Source organism: Ovis aries, chromosome 2, assembly GCF_016772045.2.
Source record: "Ovis aries strain OAR_USU_Benz2616 breed Rambouillet chromosome 2, ARS-UI_Ramb_v3.0, whole genome shotgun sequence".
NCBI classification, from domain to species: Eukaryota; Metazoa; Chordata; class Mammalia; order Artiodactyla; family Bovidae; genus Ovis; species Ovis aries.
The window spans coordinates 127,075,680-127,088,725 of NC_056055.1; the positions used below are offsets into that span (position 1 = coordinate 127,075,680).

General features: G+C 36.8%; 1 long non-coding RNA gene across 1 annotated transcript in view; it reads left to right on the forward strand.

Moving 5' to 3' along the window:
• The first annotated feature begins 276 nt into the window (after positions 1–276).
• LOC132659259 (uncharacterized) overlaps positions 277–13,046 on the forward strand; it is a 55,752-nt gene continuing 42,982 nt past the window's right edge. The window contains exon 1 of the long non-coding RNA XR_009599480.1: positions 277–427. This is a non-coding gene — a long non-coding RNA (uncharacterized LOC132659259). The remainder of the gene's footprint in view (positions 428–13,046) is intronic.

The window sequence follows — 13,046 nt, forward strand, 5'->3', positions numbered from 1 at the left end:
TGGGGTTGCACAGAGTCGGACACGACTGAAGCGACTTAGCAGCAGTAGCAGCATCAAGGGCCCTCCAAACCACATGACAATACTAGGTTTGCCATAGTTCTGAAATAAGGTAAAACTATATCGTTGCTGAAACTGAAACTATACTGATGCTGAAGCTGGAACTCCAGTACTTTGGCCACCTGATGCGAAAAACTGACTCAGTGGAAAAAATCTTGATGCTGGGAAAGACTGAAGGCAGGAGGAGAAGGGGATGACAGGGATGAGATGGTTGGATGGCATCACCGGCTTGATGGACATGAGTTTGAGCAAGCTCCAGGAGCTGGTGATGGACAGGGAGGCCTGGGGTGCTGCAGGCCATGGGATTGGAAAGAGTCGGACATGGCTGAGAGACTGAACTGAACTGAACTGATATTGTTGCTGGTGCCAGGTACATGCAAATTGCTTCTGCTTTCTCTTATCCAAGTGGGGAAAAAAAAAAAAAAAAGAATTTAAACAGCTACATACCATGTGCCAAAGACTGCTAGGATTTTTCAGCTAAGAAAACATATTTGCAAATGTAACTTCTTTTGGCATCACCATTTTATTCTCTGAGAGTCAATGACTTTCGACCCAGTTAAAAAGGCAAGTTAAACGAGGATATATTAGGAACTGCTAACCCTGCCTGTCTCCAGCCTTTAATGGTGATGTTAATGTTTGACATTCACCCAGAGATGTGATCCTGCTTTTGGCTTGCTTACTGTGTGTCTGTGTGCAACATTCAGATGCTTCCATTTGGCCTTTTCTATCATAAAATCCCCATCTCCCCTCAAGGAACCAGTTCTTGGGATTGTGCCAGTTACTTAGCATATCAGTTTATACTGTGTGTTCTGGGACTGGGAAAATAACCACAGAACGGGTTCACATTCTCCTGGGCTTACTATTAGACTCAGCTCAAAACTCCATGTGTCGTACCTTGCTCAGTAGATCATGGTGATATGTTGAGTTTCCAGGAATCAGCAAAAACTCAGAACTAGTATCTGAAAACTCTCAGAATATATGGCTACTTTGCTTTCACACGGGCAGTGTCAGTCTGGCAAAAGGGCTCTGGATCCCCTGGGGAAGGCCCAAGGGGGAAAATCACAGTGTATTTCTGTTGTCCTGTTGCAGGCATCTATCTCACTTGAAGGACTCTGTATTTGGGAGCTGATTCGTTCTGGGAGTGAGGAAAGAGTGTGAATTCCAGCTATGGTGACTTGAATTACTTTACATTCGATGCATCTGTGGAAGGAGGGAAGTTCAGGAGACATTTATGTCCCCATTGTGGTCCCTCCTCTGCTATTGAATTCTAAGTACCAATTTAGTGGCATGTATATTTTATTCTTACTCAGTTAAAAATATTTTTAATTTCCCTTATAATTCTTATTTGGCCCTTGGATTATTTATGTTAGGTAGGAAGTTAGGCATGAGCAATGAGGGGTGGCCTAGCTGAAAAGGATGCAAGCTGATCTCTAAACCCTATCCCAGACATACCAGAAGAGCTCACAGATATGCTACAAAAATAACCACAGAGACTTTTCCAACCCTTGCACCTGCACACTAGGCACACAGTGGATACAGACCAACCACAGGGACTTCTCCAGGTAACTTTAGGCAGCCAGAAGCCCATTAAGGGTTCATAAATAGTGTATACACATATACATCTGATAATAACAGACTGACTTACGGGAAGACATACACAAGAGAGCCTGCTGTTATATAACTTGCAACTGCAATTGGCCTTGAGAACATTTGCGTCCCTTGTCCTTGATTGGTGGTGGGTACAAGCCCTATTTTGCACAGGGGACAACCAAAAGGAGGAGACAGGAAGTTTAAAAAGGAGGAAGCCAAGAGGGATGAGGAGGACAGCTCCTTTAGGGTCAGCCTGCTCCCATGTCTTGGAAGTGTCTGCTGTAAAAGATCTATCTGCTTGAGCTGAACTGAGCTGTAGCTTGTCTGTTGTCCACTGTTCCAAACTTTTGTTTCAGAGATAAGAACCGAGGAAGAGAATTAAACCAACCTGACATTTAGATGTAAAAAGGGGAATAAACTAGTGCTTACTTCAAATAATTGTTGTGAAGAAGTAAATGAATCATTGAAGAAGTGTTATATAAGCTATTATTTTCATTGACAAATTTACCTTTCCACCTTCTGCTTTAAGCAAAAACCTGCCTTTTCTCTTACCTCTGATACTGTCAACCCTGGAACTCATTTAAACCACTGCTTACTATTTCATACTCATTTGTTGCTAGCAGTGTAAAATCAAAATGCTTTGAGGGCCCAGTCTTTCTTACGTTGCTAACATATAATTGATCTCTAATTAACCAGATGTTTTGCAGGTAAGAGAAAACCATTATTTGTTTTGTGCAACTTCTGCTTGCTTTAGCAGCCATGTGCTCTTTAAAATTTTGTGTTCAGAACAAGAAAACAAACAAAAGAATATAAGTGTGGTGTTTTAAAAAGAAATCTTGTTACTTCTTTGGTAGCCTTTTTCAATCAGAAAAGTTTACTTTGGCAGTGTCAGAGTATATTACTCATTGTAACCAGCTTCAAGTTATATGACTCTTTGCTTCTTGGTAAATTTATTTTATTTCTAAAGGAATTTCTTTACTGAATGTTGTTTCCAGGGGTTATTCATGTTTCCCTCCTTAACATTTGAAAACATCAAATAAAAGGGAGTATGCCTTTTCCCCAAATTAATATACTCAGAACTGAGATTAAATAAGACTGTTAACATTTCAGTTGCATACTAATACAGAGAGACTCCTTCTTGATGTTGAATGGAGTTGCTAAATAAAAAGGACAAGCATTCTCTATCTCTAAATGAGGGAATAGGATTTCAGGGAAGGGAGTAGACAATGAAAGGCTCTGAAATTTTTAAACATTGAACCACTGTTCCTATCCGTCTAAATACAACTGCCTGACCTGGTTGATGACACCTTTTGGACTCTACCTCTCACATAGTGCATGACAGCAATATCACATAACTGCAGCCTCTCACATATTGAAACAGGCTTCTATCCTGTTCCCCATCGAAAGATTTTAGTTTCTACAATAGTCAGACTTTTCAACAGAAGTTTAGTGTTAGAACAACAATTTGTTTAGCAAAGCTGACCATGAAAATCTGTTGTTTCCTCTCAATAGCAATGGATACTTTAATGCAGTTATTCCATTTGTAAGAAAAGTTTAGAGCATTATAGTGAAATCAGCAATATTCTGCAGTTAAATAGTATTGTTTAATTCTGTTGTCATAAATTTTTCATTTGAAGAGTTAGTCTTTATCAAAGTAAATTTATATCCCAAAGATCTAATCTACTTCTTGTAAAAATGTGCTCTTCAGTGGCTTTTCCTTTATTCATTAGCAATGTTAATTAGCTGAATAAATTTTTACTTTACAAAACTAAGGGGCAGATGGTCACCAAGTTGATGGCAGCAAACATATTGTCACTATGCTATCTCTTCCTATCTCCATTATTATTGTTTTTGTTCAATTCATAAAAACACCATCGAGGCAGCCAAGTGCCACTCACTATTAATTAGGTAAGATGAACTGCCAAAGTATACTGGGGAAGAAAGTGTTTTTCTATTGAGCGAAACTTCACTTTATACAGAATTTTTGCTAGAGAAATTATTGTACATGATATCTGGTCCTTCAGGATACCTGGAGGTTTTCTATATTCTTAAAGGTAAACACTAGAAGTTTTATTTGATTTTGTTTCTACTTGATCAATTTGTCAGTTGCAAAAAAATAAAAAAGAAAGCCACAGGCTATGGCTTGCCACATTCTCCTGGACATAGCTGGGGGAAAAAAAAATCTTTGAGTGCTTCAATCAATCATTAGGACCGGAAGTATGATCTAGGGACTCTTGGGGATTCCCGACTCCAGCATCTTTCCAGCTATTCATGAAGTCAAAGTTATTTTCATAATAATGAGATATTAACTGCTTTTTGCTCATTCTCATTCTGTCACAAGCATACAGTGAAATTTTCCAGAGTCTATATGTCATATTGCAGTAGATTGAATACTGAGACAGATATGAAAATCTAGTCCTCTTTTGTAAAGGTAGACATTAAAGAGATTTATAGAAACTTAAAATACTCTCATCATCATTAAATTTGGGGGGATTTTCATAAACATGTATTTTAATATGTAAAGATTTGTTATTTTTAAACTGAATTAACAAAAAATTTAAAATTCCTCAGTTTAACTTCTAATATTGTAAATATCAGTACACACAACAGACAAACAAAAGCTCTTTGAAGTTCTCAATTCTTAATGTGTGAAAGGATCCTGAGGCAAGAGTTTGCAAATCACTGATAATCTGAGTGCCAAGAAGAGTTCCTAATTTTCCCACTTTATCCCGAGAATTGTGTACTTGAATATTTACCTAACAACCTTACTCATTTGAATGACCTCAACTCCGTTTTTAGTTCATGTATATCATGTTCTCTCACCTCTCATTCCAGCTCTAGATTTACTGCCAGATCAATTACCTTGTGATCTTTCAGACAGGTAAATCACACAAAGTACTTCCTAAAAGTAGCCATTACTTTTTAAGATTTCAAGTCATCACAACAGTGATGAAAGTTAATGATATGAAAGTGTATTTTCAGTTGATTGTTTAAGTGGCACAGAACCAACCAAATTGTTCAAAAGACTAATAAAAACAAGATAAAATTTCTTTTCAGGAGACAGTATGGGAAAGCATTTCGATATATATATATATATTTCATGTTATATAAAAAATCCTACCTGGGATTTGATTTTACTTCTAATAATTCTTCAGTCCTCAGTGTAAAATTCTTAAATTTTACAGAAGTCTGAATACCTGAAACAGCTTGATGACTGAAAGACAAAATTGATTTGAGAGGTATGAAGATATAAGAGTAGGAATGGTGAGCATCAAAGAACTGAAGTTTTATGATGGTAGAAATGGCAACCCATTCCAGTATTCTTGCCTGGAGAATCCCAGGGATGGGGGAGCCTGGTGGGCTGCCGTCTATGGGGTCGCACAGAGTCGGACATGACTGAAGTGACTTAGCAGCAGCAGCAGCAGCAGTATTAATATTTCTCCTATAATCCCTACATTCATGTAACCAAGGTAATGAGACTTGACCAGAGCTAGATACTTATAAATGGTTTGTAATATGGTATTCTACTAGCTACTTACTGTCTTTCATTATTTTTGGTCCTCAAGTTTCTTTAGAGGTATTCATAATTGACTCCATTTCATGGATGAGGAGACCTAATTCAGGAAAGTGAAATGATTCGTTCAAGACAACACAATTAATTGGTAGAGTTGGAGTTCCCAGCCTGGCCTGGTTAGCCTCCCAGGCCATGTGTGTAAGAGGTGCCTTTCAATTTATTGTATAGTCTTTCTTCCTCTTTAGGTATTATATTGTGGGAGGTCTGTACCATATCAATATTTAATAAATAATTTTTGTAGAATGGAGGCATACATTTGACCCAACTGAAGAGGTGAGTCCTGCTTAACCTTGCTAAAATTCTTTCTGTTTTCTTTCAGATCTTCCCAGCCCCCTGGTCAGAATCAGAATTTCTAGCTGTTTCCTCTGCTCATAAAAGCATTTTAACCAGAGACCTTTTAGCAGGGGAAGTCACTCACTTTTCAAGGGCTGTGAAAATTAATGAGTGGAAGATAGGCCTGTTTTGTCCAGAATATAACTTAGTCTAAGAGAAGAAAAATAAATTGCCACTGGGGACTGAAGGCTTATTAGAAGTAAAAATCAAATCCCAGGTAGGATTTTTTATATAACATGAAATATATGTATATTCAAATGCTTTCCCATACTGCCTCCTGAAAAGAAATTTTGTCTTGCTCTTATTAGTCTTTTGAACAATTTGGTTGGTTCTGTGCCACTTAATCAACTGAAAATACACTTTCACATCATTAACTTTCATCACTGTTGTGATGACTTGAAATCTTAAAAAGTAACGGCTACTTTTAGAAAGCACTTTGTGTGATTTACCTGTCTGAAAGATCACAAGGAAGAGAATGAAAAATTCACAAAAATCTAAACTGACATATGTTGGTTGCCACCTATTTACTCACTTTGTTTCTAACAGGAAAAGATTCGAATTTACTCTAGTCACATCCATAGCGTGGTAAGGGTACAACACCAGTTACTTTGCTAGTAAGTTTAGATTAACTGAAAGCAAACATTTTTAATGTGGCCTCTGATAAACAGAGTAACCTAAATAATTAAGAAAATAGTTTTTAAAGTATTGCTCTCATTTAATAATAATGACATACATTTCCTTATTCAGAAATTATTTTTATAGCTTTTATAATTATGAAAAATAAGACAAGTCTCTATTTTCTCTGACTCCATCTGAAAATTCAGTGCACATGGTTTATGATGAGCATCCCATACAACCTAGTGTACCTTTCACTGGAGAATAAGGTCTTGGTCAGTTTTCTTTGAGAGAGAAACAGGGCTTGATGACTAGTAGCACTGACAGCAGCCTCGGGACTATGATCAAGAGCAAAGATCACAGGATGATGAGAAAGACCTGGGTTTGAATCCCAGCTATGCTGTTGCAGCCTTGGACAAATCAGTTAACCTCTTTTATCCTTTTCTGTAAAGTAGTCATAATGATGATCTCACAAGATTGTTTTGAGAATTATAAAAGACCATGTCTTTAAAAAGCCTGGTATGTGATAAGCATTCACAAATGGTAATGTACAAGGAAAAAGCAAACAAACTTGTTCTTTCTACAGGAATAGCCTTACAGCAGAAAACAGTATTTCATCAGGCTGTTTAAGCTTATTGGAAATATTTCTGAAAAGTTTGTAACTGTTATCTAAAATTCTACATACTCTAAGTAACCTCCTATATTTTTGAAAATTAAGTGAGATAATTATCTTACAGTATAAAATCATACATCTGCATTCTTGACTTTAAATGTTTCTCATAAAATATATTATGTATATGAAAATTATGGTGCTTTATTATCTCCTCGGTGAAGTGATAATATCAGTTTTTAGAAACTGAAAATAAGAACAATTTGATCCTGAAATTTGGTATATTAACCTAAATGCAACACCTGTGAACCGGAAATAATCAGCAGGTCATGCTCATTTCTTTTTCTTTTTTTTCATTTCTTTTTTTTTAATTTTTATTTTATTTTTTATTTATTTATTTTTTTAATTTTAAAATCTTTAATTCTTACATGTGTTCCCAAACATGCCCCCCCCACCTCCCTCCCCACAACATCTCTCTGGGTCATCCCCATGCACCAGCCCCAAGCATGCTGCATCCTGCGTCAGACATGGACTGGCAATTCAATTCTTACACGATAGTATACATGTTAGAATTCCCATTCTCCCAAATCATCCCACTCTCTCCCTCTCCCTCTGAGTCCAAAAGTCCGTTATACACATCTGTGTCTTTTCCTGTCTTGCATACAGGGTCGTCATTGCCATCTTCCTAAATTCCATATATATGTGTTAGTATACTGTATTGGTGTTTTTCTTTCTGGCTTACTTCACTCTGTATAATTGGCTCCAGTTTCATCCATCTCATCAGAACTGATTCAAATGAATTCTTTTTAACGGCTGAGTAATACTCCATTGTGTATATGTACCACAGCTTTCTTATCCATTCATCTGCTGATGGACATCTAGGTTGTTTCCATGTCCTGGCTATTATAAACAGTGCTGCGATGAACATTGGGGTACATGTGTCTCTTTCAATTCTGGTTTCCTCGGTGTGTATGCCCAGAAGTGGGATTGCTGGGTCATAAGGTAGTTCTATTTGCAATTTTTTAAGGAATCTCCACACTGTTCTCCATAGTGGCTGTACTAGTTTGCATTCCCACCAACAGTGTAGGAGGGTTCCCTTTTCTCCACACCCTCTCCAGCATTTATTGCTTGCAGATTTTTGGATCGCAGCCATTCTGACTGGTGTGAAGTGGTACCTCATTGTGGTTTTGATTTGCATTTCTCTAATAATGAGTGATGTTGCATGCTCATTTCTTTACTGGGAATAAATTGAGTAAATTTCCTCCTGAGAGTGGCTAGTCAGCTATTTCATACAGAGCTTTGTCTAGAAGCATGAGTTATGTTGATGAGTGTAATTTCTAGCCTGATTTCCTTTGTGAAGATTCGGGGTGTGGGCTGAGGCCTTAGTATTACCACTTATCCCTTCTCCTTGAGTTATGATCAAAAGAGAATAATCACCGAGATTTGAGTCAAACAGAAATCAAAACATCAACATTATTACTGATAAGGGCTATGTCAGGGGAAGTCATGCAGTCTTTAAAACTCAGGAATAACTGAAAAACATTATTGCCTGATCCACCTGTTTGTTAGTTGACAAGTGCTGCCAAATGTCTGTAGACATTTCTTGGGAACCAGACGTCTCGGGGCCAAATACACTGTGTTCTCAGGTTCTCCCACATGAGTATATTTAGATATGAAATCAGCTTGAAATGAACATTAAGAACAGCCTTAAAGAGGAAATGAATTCATAGCCATGTTGTTTTGTCCCTTTGCTTTGGTGATGGGATATGTTAGGCACTCACTGTATCTAATGTCTCTGGGCTTTAAAAAGAAACATATATATATATATTTATAATAAGAATAGGCATGAAAAGAAGTAGAAAAAGAAGATGATGCTCATCTTCCACCACTCAAATAAAGGTACTATTGTACTATTAGCACTTTTTATGTCTCTTTCTGTTTTTACAGATCTGTAAGAGTATTTATTCTGTTCTTTCTATTCAAATTCATAATAAATATTTTCAATATTACAACATGATCTTTACAAATATATTTAACAATAGTGTAGTTTATATTATTTCACCGAATGGATTTAGCATAATTTATTTAAACAGTCACCCCATGGTTATTTTCAGTTTTTAAAGCTGCTTCCAAATTTCCCTTTGCTAATATAAGCAGTGCTGATATAAGTATCATTCTGGATAAAACCTTTGCCATTTTCGATTTCGTACCCTTAGAATCTCAAGAGTTGAATTTTAGAATTCAAAGGTATATTTAGGGTCTAAAGTATATTCCCATAAGACATTAGAGTAGAGGGCAAGGAACCACTTTTTCCTAGTAAAAACCTAATCAGCTTTCTAAAATGCAGTGCTTGAAAGTCATCTTGAGGAGCTGTACTTTAGGAATGGTAACAGAGTGTATGAGACTTGTATATGGGCGTGCATTGCGTCACTGATAATAACCGTTTAGCAGCACTGTTACCAGAGGAAGATGCTGATGGTCTTTGCTGCTCTTCTGATGCACGTTGTTCGGTCGCTCAGTTGTGTTTGACTCTGCGCGACCCCATGGACTGCAGCATGCCAGGCTTCCCTGTCCTTCACTATCTCCCAGAGTTCGCTCAAACTCATGTCCATTGAGTCAGTGATGCCATCTAATTGTCTCATCCTCTGTCACCCCTTCTCCTCCTGCCTTCAATCTTTCCCAGCATCAGGGTCTTTTCCAATGAGTTGGGTCTTTGCATCAGGTGGACAGAGTATTGGAATTTCAGCTTCAGCATCAGTCCTTTCAATGAATATTCAGGACTGATTTCCGTTAGGATTCACTGGTTTGATCTCCTTGCACTGCAGGGAACTCTCGGAGTTTTTGCCAATGTCACAGTTCAAAAGCATCAATTCTTCAGCACTCAGCCTTCTTTATGGCCCATTTCTCACATCCATACATGACTACTGGAAAAATCATAGCATTGACTATACAGACCTTTGTTGGCAAAGTGATGTCTCTGCTTTTTAATACACTGTCTAGGTTTGTCATAGCTCTTCTTCCAAGGAGCCAGTGTATTTTAATATCATGGCTGCAGTCACCATCTGCAGTGATTTTGGAACCCAAGAAAATAAAGTCTGTCACTATTTCCATTGTTTCCCCCATCTATTTGCCATGAAGTGATGGGACAATAAATTCACAAAGATATATGTAGCCATCATCACTATATAATTTCAGGACATTTTCATCAGCTCAAAATCTCATTAAAAGTCACTCTCCACCTGCCCACCCCCACTACCCCATAGCAATTCCTACTTATTTCTGAATCTATAGATTTGCCTGTACTGGACATTTCAAAAATTGAAATTGTACAATATATGCTCTTTTGTGTCTGTTTTTTCACTTAACATAATGTTTTCAAAGTACATCAATGTTGTACCATATATCAGAACTTTACATGGCCAAATAATATTCAATTATATGGACACACCTCATTTTGTTTACCCATTCATCAATTAATATTCTTTGGGGTTGTTAATACTTTTTGGCTACTATGATTAACACTGCTATGAACATTTGTGTATGCGTTTTTGTCTGTACATATATTTTCATCACTTTGGGGTACATATCTAAGAGTGGAATTACGGGAGTACATGGTAACTTTGTTTAACATTTTAAGAAACCATTACAAAGCAGCTGCCTTATTTTACATTCCCACCAGCAATGTATGAGGTTTCTGATTTCTCTACACCCTTGCTACACTTATTATGTCTTTTTTATTCTAACCATTCTAGTGGGTGAGAAGTGATATCTCTTTGATTTTATCTAATAATGTTGAACATAACTTCAGCTTCAATGTACTCACAGTTCATTTGTACTTCCTCTTTGGATAAGTATGTTTGCTCATTTGTTAACTGGGTTATTTGTCATTTCATTGTTTAGTTGGTGAGTTCTTTATATATTCTGAATACTAGACCCTTATCAGATATACGTTTTCAAATATTTATCCCATTCTGTTTGTTGTGTGTTCATTTTAAAAATAGTGTTCTTTTAAGCATAAAACTTTAATTTTGGTGAAGTCTATTTTGGCGGGGGGGGGCTTGCTTCTGCTTTGGGTGTTATGTATAAATGTCTAAAATACTATTGCTAATACAAGGTAATGATGATTTACATGTATATTATATATGTGCCAAGTCACTTCATTTGTGTCCAACTCTGCAACTCTATGGACTGTAGCCAGCCAGGCTCCTCTGTCCATGACATTCTCCAGGCAAGAATACTGGAGTGGGTTGCCATTTATATTATAAATTATATATATTATAAATATTATATAATTTATATATAATATATACATATAAATATATATTTATTATATATAATATATAATATATACATATATTACATACATACATACACATATTATATACATATACACATATATGTATATAATATATACATATAAATATATATATATTTATTATATATAATATGTCTTCCCTGGTGGCTCAGCAGTAAAGAATCCAACTGTGATGCAGAAGCCACAGGAGATGTGGGTTTGATCCCTGGGTCAGGAAGAGCTCCTGGAGAAGTGAATGGCAACCCACTCCAGTATTCTTGCCTGGAGAATGTCATGGACAGAGGAGCCTGGCTGGCTACAGTCCATAGAGTTGCAGAGATGGATATGACTTCCCTTGTGGCTCAAATGGTAAGGCATCTGACTACAATGCTGGAGACCCTGGTTTGATCCCTGGGTTGGGAAGATCCTCTGGAGAAGGAAATGGCACCCCACTCCAGTACTCTTGCCTGGAAAATCCCATGGACGGAGGAGCATGGTAGGCTACAGTCCATGGGATCGCAAAGAGTCAGACATGACTCAGCAACTTCACTTTCACTATTATATATATATATATATATATATATATATGATTATATAATCTTAGCTTTTACATTTAGGTCCTTGATCCATTCTGAATTAATTGTTGTATATGATGTGAGATAGGAATCCACTCATACTTTTGCATGTGGATATTCAGCTGTCCTAGCCTCATTTGTTGGTTAGACTACCTACTTTCTGATTAAATGTTTCAGCACCTTTGTAGAAATTCAATTGGTCACAGATGTATAGATTCATTTCTGGACTCTCAATTCTATTTCAGTGACATATATGTTGACTTTTATGTCAGTACCATGCAATGTAGATGATGTAATGAGCTTAGATAAACACTATGCATCTAGAGGGTTTGTGTTGAGGAACACTGGGCTTGCAGAATTCACTGCTTTTATAGCAAGCAGTAATTAAGCCTACTCTTTTTCTAGAGGATGATGTACCTCATGTATTAAAGTATTGTTAATAGATACACAAACAACCCTGAGAAATGACCCAGGTGAAAGAACAGTTAGGACATTGCAGTTTGGGCACACTCAGTAGACCAGAGATCCGCGAAGGACTGTCTTTCCTGACAAGGGGAAAGCTGCTTAGATTTGGAAACGGCTGATGGGTCTGTGTTAGGACAAATGCTGACATAAAGGACACATACCTTTAACTAATACATCCTGTTCATACGCTTAAAAATAACCCAGAGAGAAGAAAGCGTAAAGCTTCAGGAATAAGAGAAGTAACTAATAGAAGAAACTCTTGAGAAGATAAATTATGGAACCTGGAGCTTTAGAAGGAGAAAATGAAAGACTATTGATTTTATGTAGAGAAAAAAAATGGGCAAAAAAATTTTAAGACAAGAAATACAAAAGAAATTTAAAAAGTTATTGTGTACAATTATGGGATTATTGACTTGCTTTACTTCATTTACCTTTCCATTTTTGAAAGCAGATTATTTTTCTAATGTAGAAAGCAATCACTGTTGTGGACAAATTTTAAAATCTGAAGAAAACATTCATACTATAAGATTTAAGAACTTAATAGCTGTAACTAATGAAGGATTCGTTTCTTTGAAAGGTGTCTTTTAAAATTTCACTCCTCATATGATTTAAAGACCAAGCATATCTTCTGAAATATATGTAGCATGAAACAATACTATTTCTTTTCTTTTCTTTTTTTTTTACAATACTATTTCTTATAGGTCTTTGTTATAGTAATGATTTAAGTCATAGAAGTCAGATAGTAAAGAATCTGCCTGCAGTGCAGGAGACTTGGGTTCGATCCCTGGGTTAGGAAGATCCCCTGGAGAAAGAATGACAACCCACTCCATTATCCTTGCCTGATGAATTCCACGGACAGAGGAGCCTGGCAGGCTACAGTCTGTGGGATGGCAAAGAGTAGGACATACCTGAGTGATTTTCACATAGAACTCA